The 19511-nt window shown below is 39.4% G+C and overlaps 1 pseudogene; it reads left to right on the forward strand.

Moving 5' to 3' along the window:
* The first annotated feature begins 7896 nt into the window (after positions 1–7896).
* LOC109502600 lies at positions 7897–19121 on the forward strand (annotated as a pseudogene).
* Positions 19122–19511: the final 390 nt, after the last annotated feature.

A 19511-nucleotide genomic window follows, 5' to 3' on the forward strand; every position in this document is an offset into this window, starting at 1 on the left:
CCAGCTTCCTCCAGGATTTCCTAGGAAAACCCATGACTATCCGTGACGACTGTTGTCTAATTCTCGCTCAGCTATTCCTTGGCTCATCAAGTCAAAATATCTTTATTGATAGTAATGTATGTTAGTATATTTATGGAAAAAAGATATGCCTAGGTACATCTTACTGCTAGAGTGGTTAACTGGGTGGAAGCTGGGGCAGGGAGAACTATAATTTTTTATAAGTTGCATATTCTTAATTACTAATGAGGGTGAGCATCTTTTCACACATTTACTGACCGTTGGGGTTTTCTGTGAAATGACTGTTCATATCTTTTGTTCACTTTTCTACTGTATTGTTGCTTTTACTTTGTGTCTTGTAGTTGTTTTATACATACATACATACATACATACATATGTGTATTCTGGCTTCTAATCTTTGACAATGATAAATACTAAAAATATCTTCTCTCAGTCTTTCACAGGTGTTTGGCTTATATTGGCTTTTTCTCTGTGGACTTTTATAATGTTGATATGGAAAAATTTATTCACTTTTACCTTATGATATAAGCTTTTTGTCTTATTTAAAAATTTTTTTTAAACTTTTATTTATTTTTGAGAGACAGAAAGAGACAGAGCATGAGTGGGGGAGGAGAAGAGAGAGAATGAGATACAGAATCAGAAGCAGGCTCCAGGCTCTGAGCTGTCAGCACACAGCCCGATGAGGGGCCCAAACTCACAAACCATGAGATCATGACCTGAACCAAAGTTGGACGCTTAACCAATTGAGCCATCCAGTTGTCTTATTTAAGAAAATTTTTTCATTCCAATATAAAAAGATACACTCATTTAATTTTCATAGTTTTAGAGTGTGTATTATTTTTTCTTTTTTATAGTTGTTGTTTTTAAGTCTTTATTTCATCTGGAGTTTAGTTTTGTTTATGGTGTGAAATAGGGAGCTTATTTTATTTGTTTTCCCATTGTGATGGGAAACCCATAAACCAAATTCTCATATATACATAGATCAGTTTCTTTTCTTTTAAAAAAATTTTTTTAATGTTTATTTATTTGTGAGACAGAGAGACAGAGCATGAGTAGGAGAGGGGCAGAGAAAGAGGGAGACACAGAATCTGAAGCAGGCTCCAGGCTCTGAGCTGTCAGCATAAAGCCCGACACAGGGCATGAACTCACAAACTGTGAGATCATGACCTGAGCTGAAGTCAGATGCTTAACCAACTGAGCCACCCAGGTGCCCCTACAAAGATCAGTTTCTGAGCTCACCGATCTGTTCTTTTTTTCTATTCCTCCTTCAATACCACAGAGTTTTGGGGATTAAAACAGCTCCGTACATCTCTTCATGTCTGATAGGACAATCACACCACCACTCTTATGTTTTTCTTTTTCAAACTTGACTTAGTATTTTGTGCATGTTATCCATGTAAATTTTCCAAATGAATCAGTTTTCTGAAAAATTCTGTCAGAGTTTTTATTTGAATTGCTATATTTATATTTATATTGAATTGCTGTATATATAATTACAGGTATATATGTTTATAAATTTGGGGAGACTCAATGTTATAATGTTGAATCTTCTGTAGTAGACATTTTCAGGTTTATGGTCATTTAACTTTAAAATAATTTTTTTTCATATTTTAAACATATATAAAAGTAGAGATAATAGTGAAATGAGCCACCATGAAACCATTATCCTGCTTCAAGTTATCAATACATGACCAATCTTGTGTTATTTACACTCACACTACCCAGATTATTTTGAAGTAAATCTCAGACATCATACTATTCCCTTTATAAATATTCCAGTGCGTGTCTCTAAAAGATAAAATATTCTTTTTTTTTTATTTTTATTTTTTTTATTAAAAAAATTTTTTTTTTCAACGTTTATTTATTTTGGGGACAGAGAGAGACAGAGCATGAACGGGGGAGGGGCAGAGAGAGAGGGAGACACAGAATCGGAAACAGGCTCCAGGCTCCGAGCCATCAGCCCAGAGCTCGACGCGGGGCTCGAACCCACGGACCGCGAGATCGTGACCTGGCTGAAGTCGGACGCCTAACCGACTGCGCCACCCAGGCGCCCCATAAAAGATAAAATATTCTTAAACAAATCTAACTACAAGACCATTATCAGGTCTGAAAGAAATTAACAACAATTTCTTAAAACCACCGATGTCAGCATTCACATTCTCCTATCTCATACATTTTAAAAAATAACTTGTTTGAATTGAGATCCAAATAAGGTCCCTACATTACAAAACATTGAGCTATTTTTGTATCATTACGAATTCATGGATTTAACCATGTTTTATGTGTTTTGACCCATTACAGTTTTGTTCTCATTAATATCCATATTGTCCCATCTTTGGTCAGTGGGAACTTATTCAAATTGGCTCCTAAGTTCTCGAGTCTCTGTATCTGGCATGACATTAGTACTCTTTAATAAGTTCTTTTCTTTCTAGTATGATGAACTGTTGTAGGCTTATTTTGAACAATTCCTGCCTCAGACCTGGAATCAGCCATTTCTCCAAAGAGATCTGGTTCTTTTTAGTGGAAATGATGTTTACATACCAAAATCTAAGCAGTAGGAGTGTCACTGATACCAGATTGACCATTGTTTCTAAGCCTTTCCATAGACAGAGCTAGGGGATTTGATTCATATATAATTTTATAATATATTCTATATAAAATTATTATATATATTCTATATAATTATTATATAAATAGATTAAATAAATCCCAAGCTCACACTGATACTTCAGACCCAAACTGAAGGCTATGGAGTTTTTACCTTAACTTCACCAATCGTTCATCTGTACCTCTTTCAAACATGCTGAAAATTTCAGTTCTCTAAAACATCAACATAAGTACTCAGTTTATCCCATAATATTCCATAATAATAATATCAAGTCTACCACCAATAAGATTATTACTGAGAATAATTTTGGGATTTTAGAGGGGGGAAGACAGATTCCCCAACCCCACCCTCTTCAGCCATATTCTGCTAAGGATGTAAGTCACCTGGAATAGTTTCCTGTATGGTTATGCCACCACCTGTATAACCATTTGTTCATTTGTTTCATTTCACTTCTTCTTCTTCCTTTTTTTTTTTTTAATTTGAGAGGGTGTGTGTGTGTGTGTGTGTGTGTGTGTGTGAGCAGGGGAGAGGGGCAGAGGGAGAGAGAGAGAGAAAGAGAGAGAGAGAGAATCCCAAATGGGGCTCAATCCTACAACCCTGGGATCATGACCCAAGCTGAAATCAAGAGTCAGACACTGAACCAACTAAGCCACCCAGGCACCCCTCATATTACTTCTGATTTTTAGAGACACTTTTTAGAATTTATGCAATTTTGTTTTATAATTATGTAAAACATTTATAGGGGTGCAAAGCCAAATTAGCAAAATGAAGTATATTCAAAGAAGTCTAGCTTGTAGATGTGTCCTCTCGATATTAGTCCCTTCCTCCTTTGATAATAGGTACCCATTTAAACAATTTATGGTTTGTCTTCCCATTTCAAAAAAAAGAAAATATGCAAATGTATTAGTATCACTTCTTTCTCCACCTTGCTTGTTTCCACTTGTGTTAAGAAATTTTTTCAATACTTAGAAATAGGCAAAAGAGATTATTTGGCATACTTTCAGTGGAGTCTGGGCATTGGCTAGTAGACTCTGAGGCAGGGAGGCAGGCTGATCTGATTCTATGAGGGTGCACAACTTTGATGGACTTTATATCGACCAGGCTATTTTATAACTCTGTAGAGAAAGGTAGGTTATAAAAAATGAATATCTATGGAGATGATTCTTGTACATAAAAATGCAAATGAATTTTCTCTAGTAGATTCTACTGAATAGAGAATGTAAATAGCCGTCACTTCAGTTCTTACTTGAACCAGTTTTAATATCTTTCTGATCCCTTACCAGCTGATGAGTTGAATAAGATATTGACCCATGTTCTTTTTATATTTGTACAAGTCATATTCTCATATTTTTGGAAACTATACTTAAGCAATTAATCCTGAAAACCACTCCACAGTAGTATATATAGTCCTCATTTATTTTTATGGCCATCTTTTGAACAATCTCGTCAGGTTTGGAGAATTTCTCTCATAAATTTTGCTTCTCCAAATTAGAAGCCAAAATTCTGTCTCCAAGCCTTCACTGCGGTTAAGGCACAGAAAAGTGACCTAGTCTTTGCCAATCAGACACACTCGTGTAAGATATCGTTTCAGGATGGGAATGGGATGAACCAGGCCTTGTAGAATCTGCCTTCCGAGGAGGATGATAGAGGAGATGTTCCACAGTGGCTGCACCGTACCCGTGCATCTGGTCCCCAGTGTCACCTGCATGAGTGTTCACGTCAAGCATTGTGTCTGTTCAGTAGCATTATAGGATGAGCAGCATTCTCTGTGTGGTTTGGGATTTTAGAGGGGGGACATAATCTCCAAGCCTTTCTGGCCTTTACAGAGATTTTGTGAGCTTCTTATAATTTAAAAAAAAAAAAAGTTTTTTAATGTTTCTTTACTTTTGAGAGAGAGAGAGAAGAGAACGAGTGGGGGAGGGGCAGAGAAAGACAGAGACACAGAATCCGAAGCAGGCTCCAGGCTCTGAGCTGGCAGCACAGAGCCTGATGGGGGGCCCGAACTCACAAACCGTAAGATCATGACCTGAGCCAAAGTCGGACACTCAACCAACTGAGCCACCCAGGCACCCCTATAATTTTTTTAAAGTAAGCTTTACACCCAATGTGGGGTTTGAACTCAAGACCCTAAGATCAAGAGTCACAAGCTCTACAGACTGAGCCAGCCAGGCATCCCTATTATTTTAAAATAAATTGTAGCACCCAGATAGATGAACCCAATGATGACATCCACAGAGAGTGTAGTTTGGAGAAACAAGCGATGAGACTCAGCAGGTAGATTGGAAAGGTGTTGTTCCCAGGAACAGAAGAAACTCCAGAAGAAAGCTATTTGGGGACTCTCAATTACCTCAGATTGTCTTTTTCTCTGTCCTTTTTTATACATCTGATATCATATCTAATTTTTTGCTTTTAGCCTTGGTGCCTTTATATGTATTTATACCTCCTGGTATAACTTCCTTAGTGAGGAAATATACATAAAAACAAATTTTTTTCAACAAAATGAAAAAATGTAGACAACTGTTTTTAGAAGGGTCTTTTTTTTTTTTTTTTTTTGTCATTATTTCTCTGCCTGACTGAGTCTATAAACCTACACTCAGTACAGAGCATGGATGTAGTCATTGGGCAAAAGATAGGTATTTTCTGCCTTCATTCCTGGACATGGCCTAACTGGGACTTAAGCGAGACTTGTCCAAGATTACTGTGGAAGTGACTGGTAGATCTGGGACTCAAAGTCCACACTCTTTTTACGCCCCTCGCTGCCTGGATTGAGGATTCTATATTGCAGTGGGCTGGTCTCCCCAGCTTCTAAGACTGTGATAAATAAATTCTGTTGTTTATAAAGTACCCAGTTTGGGTATTTTGTTATAGAAACCTGAACGAACTAAGACATCTATCCTCACACATGAACCTCATACTTAAAACAACTAGTTTTCTTAATGTTTCCAGAACATCTGTGCTTACCACCCTCTGCAGTTCACGCTAACTTTCTGACTATAACAGCCCAGCTGACATTTGTTGGGTGCCAATTATATGTCGATGGATGTGCTATGCTCTTCGTACATTATTATTCAGTATATGTGTTGCTGAAGCGAGCACTCCATGTTTTATTATTCAATCTTTACAACACAATGAATTAGATACAATTGTCATCCTCATTTTACAGGGGAGAAATTGAAGTTCTGAGAGGTTATAAAACTTGTTCAAGAGGACAGAACTGGTTCCTGACCTGGGACTGAACCCAGTTAGCATAGTAGTGTTTTTCCCAACAGTATTATTTTTGCCTCCTACTGTCTGGAATTTCCTTCTCTTCACTTCTGCCTCTTGAAATCCTGTTGTTCCTTCAGGGCCCATTTAAGAATACACCCCTTTAAAAGCAAAAAATAAAATAAAATAAAATAAAATAAAGTGGGGGGAGGGGCACCTGGGTGGCTCAGTTGGTTAAGCATCAGACGTCAGCTCAGGTCATGATCTCATAGTCCATGATTTCAAGCCCTGTGTCGGGCTCTGTGCGGACAGCTCGGAGCCTGGAGCCTGCTTTGGATTCTGTGTCTCCCTCTCTCTCTGCCCCTCCCCTGCTCATGCTCTGTCTCTCTCTGTCTCAAAAATAAATAAAAACATTTAAAAAAAATTTTAAGCAAAAAAAAAAAAACCCAAAAAACCCCTTTATCCCCAACTTGATATCTTTTTTTTTTTTAAATCTCTACAGTGCCTCGAGACTCTTTGAGAATCTCATAGATGCTGAGAACAGAAAAATCACCCTTTTAATTTTCTTTTTATATTTATTTATTTCTGAGAGACAGAGACAGAGCACGAGCAGCGGAAGGGCAGAGAGAGAGAGAGAGGGAGACACAAAATCAGAAGCAGGCTCCAGCTCTGAGCTGTCAGCACAGAGCCCGATGCGGGGCTCGAACCCATGAGAACCGTGAGATCATGACCTGAGCTGAATTCGGACGTTCAACCGACTGAGCCACCCAGGAGCCCCCATCCTTTTAATTTTCTACTTAGTATTACAATTATTTATGTCTTTGCCATACAGATTAGCTTCTTGAGTGCAGGAGTTGTGTACATCATATTCATTTTTGTGTCCTCCACAGTATGTAAGGCAATGATGTAGTAGGTACTCAGTAAGTATTTACTGACGTGATGTAAATTATTTCAACAGCCTTCAATCTAGTCTACCTTGTACTTCTAAGACACATTTTTGTCATGCCATTTTTTGCCAATCCAATACTTTCTGTGGTGTGCTGCGTTTCCTCATAATTTGGCCCATACTTGAGCATTTTACTCAGTTTAGAACAGATTTTTAACATTCAACCTCTGCTCTGGTCAGGCTGGTCTTGTGGGCCTCCCACATTGTGTGGTCATTCATGTTGTCTTGTCTTGACTTCTCTTGTCTTGTAAGACCTACTGCAAGCACTGCCTTTCCATGGAGCCTTCTCTAACTAGCCCACTCATCTTTTCTACATACTTTTATGACACTTGCAAATTATACCCCAGAGTTTGAACTCATTCCATATTTTATTACATAAGATTGTTTTCATTTTATTTCTTTAATGTTTGTTTATTTTTTGAGAGGAGAGAGAGAGAGAGAGTGAGAGAGAGCAGGGGAGGGGCAGAGAAAGAGGGAGACACAGAATCCGAAGCAGGCTCCCAGCTCTGAGCTATCAGTTCAGAGCCAGACACGGGGCTCGAACTCACGAACCCTGAGATCATGACCTGAGCCCAAGTCAGATGCTTAACCGACTGAGCCACCCAGGCACCCCATATAAGATAGTTTTATCTCACCAGCTAACTTGAGAATACAGAATCCTATCTTACTCATCTTTGTATTGTTCTGTGGCTTAACACATATGTAGGCCATAACTAAGGAATATTTGTTGGATTGATTTTCCTAATTATAATTTTCTACATGTTTTATCTTCACTTCTGATTCATAACCCATTTGGCAGTGGTTTCTAAGGCCTTTTTTCTTTCTTTTTTTTTTTTTTTTCCCTCCCCCCTGAGGCTTTTAGTCTCAAGTTTCTCTGCAGATTTTGTTTTCCTGGTATGTATAAGTCTACAAAAATGTATAGTATTTAAATACATTAAGGGAGTATGTCATTACCTGGTCTACCCCATGTACACGTAATCCATTTTATAAAAGTAAAATCTGGGGCGCCTGCGTGGCTCAGTCGGTTGAGCGTCCGACTTCGGCTCAGGTCATGATCTCACGGTCCATGAGTTTGAGCCCTGTGTCAGGCTCTGTGCTGACAGCTCAGAGCCTGGAGCCTGTTTCAGATTCTGTGTCTCCTTCTCTTTCTGACCCTCCCCCATTTGTGCTCTGTCTCTCTCTGTCTCAAAAATAAACGTTAAAAAAATTAAAAAAAAAATTATAAAAGCAAAATCATCCTGCAACACTCTAACGCTGTAAACTGGGTTTTTGTATGGTAGGTTTCTTTGAAATGGGCCACCCTGGCAGTTGCAAGTTTACTTTGCCACAGATGATCCCTGACTTACAATTTTTCAACTTTATGATGGTACAAAAGTGATACACATTCAGTAGAAACCTTACTTCAGATTTTGAATTTTGATCTTTCCCTAGGCTGGTGAAGTGTGGTACGATACTCCACATCATCTGCAGCAGGGCATCAGCCACACAGTCACGAGGGTAAACCACCAGGGCACTTATAACTGCACCCACACAACCATTCCATTTCTCGCTTTCAGTACAGTATTCATCGGCTATTCAACACTTTATTACATTAGACATTAGATGAGGTCACATTCAACACTTTATTATACAATAGGCTTTGTGTGTGTTAGAAGATGTTACCCAGTTGTAGGCTGATATAAGTGTTCTGAGTGTGTTTAAGGTAGACAAGGCTAAGCTATGGTGTTTAGTAGGTTTGGTGTATCAAATGCATTTTCAACTATAATAGTTTCAATTTATGATGGGTTTGTGTGGTTGTAACCCCATCATAAGTTGAAGAAGATCTATAGAGAGATTAAAAACAAAGAAATCTGCTATAGTACTAAATCTTATGTAGAATGCTGCTTCCTTTCCATCACAGATGAAGAAACATCGCCTGAATGATATGGAAAAGGGAAATGAAAGCAGAATAAGGAAGCTTAGTGCCTTCTCCAGGTTTTAAAGTCACCCTCTCTTAGCCTTATGTACCCTCAACGTTAGCTGCTTCACGTTTCTCTGAGGAACTTCTTGTTTAGTCTTAAAGAAAAAGGCTCTGAATTTTAGGATGATACTGATGTTAGTTTTATTCTCTGTTAATTTACCCAAGTGATTAACTTTGTGCTCGGGGTTTAGTAACAAATAACATTATTTCCATAGTTGAAATAGCTCACTTATGACTGACCCTTCTGCCCAAGAAATATACAAAAATGAGATGAAGAATACCCTGAATAGAATATAGGAGACTAGAAAATTAATTACCTTTGTGCTAAAATTATCCAGTTTACACTTTGAGGAAAGAAAACAGGACTCTCTATGTCCCCATTCTACAGACAGCTACATCTTCTGGCGCAGTGCCAGCCGTGTCCCAAAGACACGATGGTAAAGGTCGGAGTAAATGGATTTGGCTATATGGGCACCTGGTCAACAGGGCTGCTTTCAACATCAGTGACCTCTCCATTGACCTCAACTGCATGGTCTACATGCTCCAGTATGATTCCACCCACAGCTAATGCAGTTCTATTATTTCTATCAAGCTCACCCATGACTGATTCAATGGCACATTCAAGGCTGAGAACAAGAAACTTGTCGTCAATGGAAAACCCATCATCTCCATCTTCCAGGACCGAGATCCTGACAACATCAAATGGAGTGATGCTGGTGCTGAGTATGTTGTGGAGTCCACTGGGGTCTTCATCACCATGGAGAAGGCTTGGGCTCACTTGAAGGGTGAGGCCAAGAGGGTCATCATCTCTGTATCTTAGCTGATGCCCCCGTGTTTGTGATAGGCATGAACCATGAGAAGTATGACAACTCTCTCAAGATTGTCAGCAATGCCTCTTGCACCACCAGCTGCTTGGCCCCACTGGCCAAGGTGTTCCATGACAATTTTGGCATCATGGAGGGGCTCATGGCCACAGTCCATGCCATTCTGCCACCCAGAAGACCATGGGTGGCCTCTCTGGGAAGCTGCGGTGTGATGGCCGAAGGGCTGCCCAGAACATTTTCCTTCTACTGGTGCCGCCAGGCTGTGGGCAAGGTCAGCCCCGAGCTGAATGAGCTCACTGGCATAGCCTTCCATGTCCTCACCCCCAATGTCATGGATCTGACTTGCCACCTGGAGAAAGATGCCATATACGATGACATCAAGAAGGTGGTGAAGCAGGTATCAGAGGGCCCCCTCAAGGGCATCCTGGGCTACACTGAGGACCAGGTTGTCTCCTGTGACTTTAACAGAGACATTCACTCTTCCACCTTTGATGCTGGGGCTGGCGTCGCTCTCAGTGACCACTTTGACCACTTTGTCAACCTCATTTCCTGGTATGACAATGAATTTGGCTACAGCACCTGGGTGGTGGACCTTATGGTATATATGGCCTCCAAGGAGTAACAGCCCCCGGCTGCCAGCCTCAGCAAGAGCAAGATGAAGTGAGAGGCCCTCAGCTGTTGGGGAGTTCTTGCCCCAAATCATCCCCCAACACACTGAGAATCTCCCAATCTCCATACCATTTCCATCCCAGATCCCCTGAAGAAGGAGAGGGGTTTGGGGAGTCATGCCTTGTCATGGACCATCAATAAAGTATACTGTACCCAGGATACTTGGCAATGTTTGCTCTAAGGAGGAAGTTTAGTTTTACCAAGAGATAAATTAAGACATAACTAAGGAGTACTTGGGGTACCAAAGATAAGACCCTTCCCACAAGTATATAATGACTGTGATACACTTGGTGTGTTAACAATCAATTGCAAGGTAAGTCACAATAAATTTGTTAGTAGTAATAAAGTACTGAAATTTGCAAGTGATATATCTAAGAATTAATTGGAGCAGATTCAGGTTATCTCTATAATAACATCACTTTGATATGTGTGCATTTCAATATGCCTTCTGGGAGAGGAAGGGGGGAAATTTTATAGATAGCTATCAGAGACTGGCATTATGCTGTGAATGTATCATGGAAATATGTCATAAATGTGAACATCTGTCTTCTCTGCAATAGTGAAGAAAAGTTGAAAACACCTGACCCAAAGAATGTCTGACAATGTAAATTATTTTTGTCACTTAGTTTCCATTTCCCCTTCTAATGGCAATAGAAGGGGATCTTAAAATGGGGACCATCCCCCAAAACACACACACTCCTGGGCTTGAGATAGAAGCAACTTCACCCCTAGTTCCAGGAATAGGTGTAGGCTCCAACATTAGCCTCTCAAAGCTTTGCATCCCTTTGGCTATAGTGACTAGGAAAAATTTTTTTTCTTTTCTTTGGCTGTGATAACTAGCAGAAAGAATTGAACCTTTTATGGGAACTATATTTCCAAAGAAACCCCAAACCTAACAGTCTGTTTCTTTTCTAGGCTCACAGCTAAAGTTGAGTAGTCTCCAAAAAGGGCATTTTCCCTATGCCCACCTCTGACATAGCCATGGAGAATAAGGACCAGAAAGATCATCTAGTAGGAAGAGCCAGAGGTCATGGTGGACAATAAGGAAGATCTTTACAGAGAACAGACCTAGAGGTTCCCAGTTGGCTGGCCAAGAAACTCACTTTACCAACAAGGAGACTCTTCTATATTCCTGCCGATCAGGATATAATAGATGCTGTAGAAAAATGACAGCTGTGTGCTATTTTCCATACATTCACCCCTTTCCAGAGGTAGGCTTTTCATATAGTTACCCTGTTTCTTCTTTATCTTAAAGCTATATTAGATATCAGATACGTTTTAGGTTGCCAGGCCTCAAGGGGCCATTTCCAAATTGACGAAGAAGACTATGTGTATACATCAGCCAAAAATCCTGGTCTTAGAGCTGAACACAATAACCAGGTAAAGCCCTGGGTTTTTTCACCAGGGAGGGGGTATTGGTAAGTAGTCTTTCATGTAGGCATGAACAGTTCTTTTTAATTTATTTTTATTATTTATTTTTATTAATTTTTTTAATGTTTATTCAGTTTTGAGAGACAGAGTGTGAGCAGGGGAGGAACAGAGAGAGGGAGACACAGAATCTGAAGCAGGCTCCAGGCTCTAAGCTGTCAGCACAGAGCCCAATGCAGGGCTTGAACTCACGGACCGCAAGATCATGACCTGAGCCGAAGTCAGATGCTTAACTGCCCCAATAGTAACATCATTTTTAAACATTTATAATTGGAAGGTACTAAACTGCCTGTCAAAAGTAAAGTGGATACAAAAATAGCAGTATATGTTCCCAGAGACTCTAGTGCTACTACAAGAATGAACTATGCCTTCAGAAAATAAACGAATCTCGCAAACACAATTTTGATGAAAAGAATCCAAGCAACAAAGAATTCCTACTGTATGATTCCCTTTATGTAAATTTTTTTAATGTTTATTTTTGAGAGAGAGAGAGAGAGAGAGAGAGAGAGAGAAAGAGAGCCAGGCAGGGGCAGAGAGAGAGAATTTCAAGCAAGTTTCACACTGTCAGTGCAGAGCCCAATGTGGGGCTTGAACTCATTAACCATAAGATCAGACCTGGGCTGAAACCAAGAGTCAGATGCTCAAGCAGCTGAGCCACCCACACACCCCAGATCACATGGTAATTCTATGTTTAATTTTTTGAGGAACTATCAAACTGTTTACACAGCAGTTTCACCATTTTACATTCCCAGCAGCAATATTTCAAGAGTTACAACTTCTCTACACCCTTGCCACACTTAATATTTTCTGCTTTTTTGTAATAGCCATCCTGATGGGTGTGAAGTGACATCTCATTATGGTTTTGATCTGCACTTCCTTAATAACCAGTAAAGAGCATATTTTCATATATTTAACAATCATCTGAATATTTTCTTTGGAGAAATGTCTGTTTAGTCCTTTGCCCAGTTTTACACTGGGTTGTTTTGTTGTTGAATTGCAGGTGTTCTTTGTATATTCTGGATAGCAATTGCTTATTAGATATATGATTTGCAAATATTTTCTCCCATTCTCTAGGTTGTCTTTCACGCATTTGAGTGACACTTTGATGCAGTTCTTAGTGTTGATGAAATCCATTTATCTGTTTTTTTCTTTTGTTGCTTGTACTTGTAGTGTCATGTCTAAGAAAAGCCAAGAATATTTATCCCTATATATTTTCTAAGAGTTTTATGGTTTTAGCTCTTACATTTGGATTTTTAAACCATTTTGAATTAATTTTGTATATGGTGTGAAGTAGCATTTCAGCTTTATTCTTTTATATGAGGTTATTCACTTGCCCTGGCACCATTTGTTGAAAAGACTATTCTTTCACCATTGATTTATCTTGGTACCCCTGTTGAAATTCAGTTGAACATACATGAGCTTATTTCTGTTTTTAATCCTATTCCATTGATCTATATCCTCATGCCAGTAATACACTCTCTTCATTCCTGTTGGTTTGTAGTAAGTTTTGAAACTGGCAAGTGTGAGTCCTCCAACTTTGTTTTTTCAAGACTGTCTTAGCTATTCTTGGTCCCTTGAATGTTCATATGATTTTAGTGTCAGCTTGTTAATTTCTACAAAGAAGCAGCCCTGGGATTTGATAGGAATTGTTTTGAATCTATAGATCAATTTGGGGAATACAGCCATCTTAATGATATTACCTTCCAATCCATGAACATGGGATGTCTTTCCATTTATTTGGGTTTTCTGAATTTCTTTCACCAGTGTTTTGTAGTTTTCAGAGGATAAATATTGCACTTTAGTTAAATTTGTTCCTAAGTATTTTATTCTTTTTGATGCTATTATAAACGACATTTTTAAAAATTATTATTTTAGAGAGAGAGTGCACAAGCAGGGGTAAAGGGACAGAGGGAGAGAGGGAGAGAATCTTTTATTTTGAGAGAGAGTGAGCAGGGCGGGGGGCAGAGAGAGAGAGGGAGACAGAGGAACGAAGCAGGATCCTTGCTGAGACCAGGGAGCCTGATGTGGGGCTTGAACTCACAAGCTGCGAGATCATGACCTGAGTCAAAGTTGGTCACCTAACCGACTGAGCCACCCAAGTGCCCCCATAAAGTGAGAGAATCTTAAACAAGTTCCATGCTCAGTTCAGATCCCAACACAGGGCTCGATCCCACGACCCTGGGATCATGGCCCTGAGCAGAAATCAAGAGTCAGATGCTCAACTGACCAAATTACCCAGGCACCATGGCATTTTTTTCCTGATTTCATTGTCAGTCTGTTCATTGCTACTCTATAGAAATAACCTTAATTTCTTTCTATCTATCTATCTATCTATCTATCTATCTATTATTTTTGAGAGAGAAAGAGGGAGAGAACGAGTGGGGGAGGGGCAGAGAGAGAAAGAAGGAAAGAGAGGATCCCAAGCAGGCTTGTGTTGTTAACATGGAGCCTGATGCGGGGCTCGAACTCAAACTGTGAGATCACAACTTGAGCTGAAACCAAGAGACAGATACTTAACCAACTGAGCAACCCAGGTGTCCCAACATTAATTTCCACATATTGATCTTGTACCTTGCAGTTTTGCTGAGCTCATTTATTAGTTCTAATAGTTTTTTAGTTAATTCCTTAGAATTTTGTATATATACAATCTTGTCATCTGCAAAAGCGTAACATCTTTACCTTGTCAAATCTATATATATAGAGTCTGAGGAAACCAAGCCTTTAGGCTTAGACTTCACCCAGAAGTGAAAAAGTAGGTTCTTGAAGTCCTTGGACAAACTCAGCTTATAAGTGTTATGAAGCCTATCAATGACTCATAAAGGCTTTTCAAGGGCAGAAGAGCCTGAAGATTCAGCCAAAAGGATACATATTGTAAAAAGAATGAAACTGCCCAGGATTTCTAGAATATCTGTGTCACTAAAAGTTTAATGGGCTATCACTTGCCAAGTTTTCATTTCCTTGTCACAACATCTGTGACGTATAGTGAGAAACAAGGTGTATTGCAGTGGTGAAGAGAGCTAGGACCTTAGATTCAAAAAGAGCAAGCAATCAGCCAAATCTAGAGTATGACACATTCTGCTGGCCAAATGATCTGGCTTCTCCATGAAATCAATTATAGGAAGAAAAAAAAGTATGTGTGTTCGGGGGAGTGCAGGTAGGGGTGTGACTGTCATGGAATACAGAACACTTAGTAACAGCCAAGTGCAATGTGTAAAACTGTTTGGATACTGATTTGAGTAGACAGTAAAAAGACACCTTTAAACAACGGGAAAAATTTTAAAACGGACTGAACAGTAAATGATATTAGGAAACGATTTTGTTTGGCTAATTTGTTAAATTTGTTTGGCATGCCAATGGCATGGTAATTGTATTTAAAAGATTCCTCAGAGACGTATAATGATTATGAGTGAAATGATATCTGGGATTTGCTTTAAAATACTAAATTTTAAAAAATGGAAGAGGAATTGATGACATAAGATTGGAAAATGTTGACACTTGTTCAAGATGGATGATGTGTAAATGAGGCTTCACTCTACTACTCTCTCACCTTTTGCATAGTTTAAAATGTTCAGGGGTGTCTGGGTGGCTCCGTCGGGTGAGCTTCCAACTCTTGATTTGGGCTCAGGTCATGATCCATGATCGTGAGATGGATTCCTGTCTTGGGCTCCACACTGAGCGTGGAACCTGCATAAGAGTCATATTCTCTCTCTCTCTCTCTCTCTCTCTCTCTCTCTCTCTCTCTCTCTCTCTCCCCCTCTACCCTCCTCTCTCCTGCTTGCACTCTCTCTCCCTCTCTAAAATTAAAAAATTATATAATGACAGATTTAATTGCACAATTAAAGTTTTCTCTGTTAAAATGTCAATCATTAATTGCAGTCTTTTTTTTTTTTTGTAACTGCGAACACTGGAAACAATATAAATTTTGATTTTGGGGGGTTAGTTAAATTAATTATGTACATCCAGGAATTTTACCTATAAAAATAATAATGTTTTTAGGTCAGGACCTATCAATTCTGGTATCATTTTGGAAGTTTTTTCTAATGCGAACAAATGAAGAAATCAGATGTAAAAATCAGAAAGAAAGGGGTAAAATTTGCCTCTGTGGATGATACACTTATTGACTCAAAAAAATCGAAGAGAATCAACCAAAAAACACATAAACAAAAAGAGAATTCAAGATAAGGTATCTGAGTACAAAAACCAACATAACAACACCACCACCAACAGCTTTCAAATATACATCTAACAAGAAATTATGTTGGAAAAGACCCCATTTAAACTGTAAAAAAAATAATAACAGGTAAACATCCTAAACTTGAAAAAAAAGTTTAGCAAGAAATGAACAGTATCTTTAAGGGCACAAAAGAGTACAGGAAAAATATAAAGGCATCTCTCCTTCTTAGATGAGAAGATTCAGTAGTATGATGCGGTCAACTTTCCCTAGTTAAGGTATATAAGGTATATATATGGGGCACCTGGGTGGCTCAGTCGTTTAAGTGTCTGACTCTTGGCTTCCGCTCAGATCATGATCTTGCAGTTCATGAGTTCGAGGCCCGCATCGCATCAGCCTGCGCTGACAGTGCAGAGCCTGCTTGGGATTCTCACCCACCCTCTCTCTCTCTGCCCCTCCCCTCCTCAAAATAAAAAAATAAACTTAAAAAAAGATATAAATTTAATGTGATCTAAATAAAAATACCAGCAGGATTTTTTATAAAGTGCCAAACTGATTCTAAAGAGCAAATGGAAAAAGTAAAAAGCAAGAATATTCAGGAAGAATTCTAGAAAAGGAGAGTGATAAGGGGGAAGACTAAACCATTAGATATGAAAACAAGTATAAATGTGTGGTACTGGTCAAGTGTAGATATTAGTGCACTGGAATAGAAAATCTATATACAAATCCAAATACATATAGGAGCAGAGTAAATTTGTTGTCCATATATCCGTACCAAAGGAAATTCTAAAAGAGGCTCTTTAGGCAGAAGGAAAAAAAAATCCCAGATCAAAATAACAGAATGGTGTAGATTTGCCCAGTGGGGAGTTAGACACCTCTCAAGCTCAGCTTTGGCCCTTTCAAAGATCAACAAAAACTACTTGCAGATTGCTGAAAGTTCTCTCTCATGCCTGCACATTTGAATATGCTGTTCTTTGGGTCCAAAATGCCTTTTCCCACGTCCCCATCTGCCAAACCCATACTTAACCTTCAAAAAAGTTCAGGAGTCATTCTGTGCAGTAGTGTTTCTTTGAGAGGAGACAAGAGTATGTGCAGTGTCTCCTAAATGTTGACTTTTCTCCAGTTTCTTGCATCTCCATTTTGTTCTCCATCTGTTATTTGCTTTTTACAACATGGCCAGAGGAATGTTGCTTAAAATATGGATCTGGTCATGTCTGTCTCCTGCTCAAAAATATTTGATGTCTACTAAATGCCTGTGTATCTATAAAATAAAGTATGAACTTCTTGGACATGGAAGGCATTCAAGGCCTTCCAGGCTTGAACTCCAATCCACTTTGCTCACCTCAGATCTACTGTAGATGCCTTGCACCCTACTCTAGGGTAACCCAACCCCCTCACCATTCCTTAGTTCTCTTGGCGGCCCCTCGTTCACCCAAAACTTTCTGCCTGATTTGCCCTCCCTCCCTCTACCCACCCCACCTCCATCTTTCCCCCCCATTCAGATCTTTCAAAGCTCTGTTCTCAATGAAGCTCACAAGAATTCATGATTCATGGGGCGCCTGGGTGGCTCAGTCAGTTAAGCGTTCTATTTTGTCTCAGGTCACCATCTCACAGTTCGTGGGTTCAAGCCCCGCATTGGGCTCTGTGCTGACAGCTCAGAGCCTGGAGCCTGCTTTGGATTCTGTGTCTCCCTCTCTCTCTGCCCCTCCTCCACTCGTGCTCTGTCTCTCTCTCTCAAGAGTGAATAAACATCAAAAAATATTTTTTTAATAAGAAAATAGAAATTAAAAAAAGAATTAATGACTCATGGGGCACCTGGATGGCTCAGCTGGTTAAGCCATTGACTCTTGATTTTGGCTCAGGTCATGATCTCATGGTTGGTGAGATTGAACCCCACATCAGGCTCTTCACTGACAGCCTGGAGCCTGCTTGGGATTCTCTTTCTCCCTCTCTCTCTGCCCCTCCCGTTTGCTCTTTCTCTCTCAAACCAAATAAATAAACATTACAAAAAAGAATTAATACTTCATTCCTGAGCTTGCATAATTAGCATTTATTTCATTATGGGTCTATATGTCTTTCACTAGTCTATAATGTTCATGAAGTCAGAGCTGTGTCTTACTAGTTTGTTTCATCCTCCTACCGTTTCTTTCTTTCTTTTTTTAATGTTTTTATTTATTTTTGAGACAGAGAGAGACAGAGCATGAGCAGGGGAGGGGCAGAGAGAGAGGGAGACACAGAATCCGAAACGGGCTCCAGGCTCTGAGCTGTCAGCACAGAGCCTGACGCGGGGCTCGAACTCACAGACCGTGAGATCGTGACCTGAGCCGAAGCCGTATGCTTAACCGACTGAGCCACCCAGGCACCCCTCATCCTCCTACCGTTTAATACACTGCTTATGGGGTGCTGTGGTGGCTCAATGTGTTAAGCGTCCGACTCTCGATTTTGGCTCAGGTCATGATCTCATGGCTCATGAGTTCGAGCCCCACATGGAACTCTGTACTGACAGCATGGAGCCTGCTTGGGATTCTCTCTCTCTCTCTCTCTCTCTCTCTCTCTCTCTCTCTCTCTCTGCCCTTCCCCTCCTCACACTCGCTCTCTCCTCAAAATAAATAAATACTTTTTTATAAATGTACTGTTTACAACAGGGTAATAAATATTTACACACAAAAATAAATAATTTTTGTATAGAATGAAATAAAATAGTGCCTGATGCATGGTAAGTATTGAATAAATGCAAACTCTAGTGGTGATATTAGGTACTCAATAAACATTTTGAAAATGTGAAAAATGGCAAAACGTGTTGTGCTGAATTATTATTAGCCAGCCATAGTCTTTTAGAGTTAATACTGCTTGGAAACCATTATAAGAGTTTCCTCTTTTGATGACAGCAAACGTTTAAGTTGTAGAACTTCAGAAAGAGCCTTAAGGTATTTTTCAAGACTCAGGTTAATGTGTCATTAACCTATCTCCCTCACAGATAGAATTATATACTGAAGTTTCCTTATATCCATGGAATTCCCAAAATTTACAAAGTCCTTAGTAGACAGTAAGCACTTCATAAATGTTGGCTGAAGAAATGAACAAATGAGTGAATTAGGATGAACTGTTTATGTGACAGTCACTCCAAGCAAACCGGGAGCACACCAAATATAAGGAATATGTGAGTTTTGGGGGGTTTTTTTGGTCACCTTTTTGTCTCCAGCACCTAGCACAGTATCTGCCACAAAATGAATATTTACTAAATAGGTATTTATTAAATTAGAGACAGATAAATACTTGGTTTACTTTAAAAATGCAAAGAAGGCATATTTCTAATATCACATAAACTTGTACCAAAGATTTATGAATATATTTATGAATTGGGGTGGAAAACATAGAAATTTCTACCTTCTGGATACAGAAGAAGTGAATTTGGAGACTGAGACGTCAGGTCACCTTAGTCCTCTAGATGGTTAAAGCAAACTAGTCCCTGTGAATAAGAATCTATCTAAAGATCTCTAGCCTCAGACTATTTGCACAGCATCAGCCCGACGACAACAGTCAGAGCAGGCTGTGGTCATATCTCTTAGCTGAGGAAGGTACACTTGTTAGGAAAATTGCTACTGTGGCCACAGTGAAAAATAAAGGCCTTGGGTGGAGGGAGGGAAAGTAGTAGGAGTGTCACTCAAAGCACAAACAAACTG

Source organism: Felis catus, chromosome C1, assembly GCF_018350175.1.
Source record: "Felis catus isolate Fca126 chromosome C1, F.catus_Fca126_mat1.0, whole genome shotgun sequence".
Lineage (NCBI taxonomy): Eukaryota > Metazoa > Chordata > Mammalia > Carnivora > Felidae > Felis > Felis catus.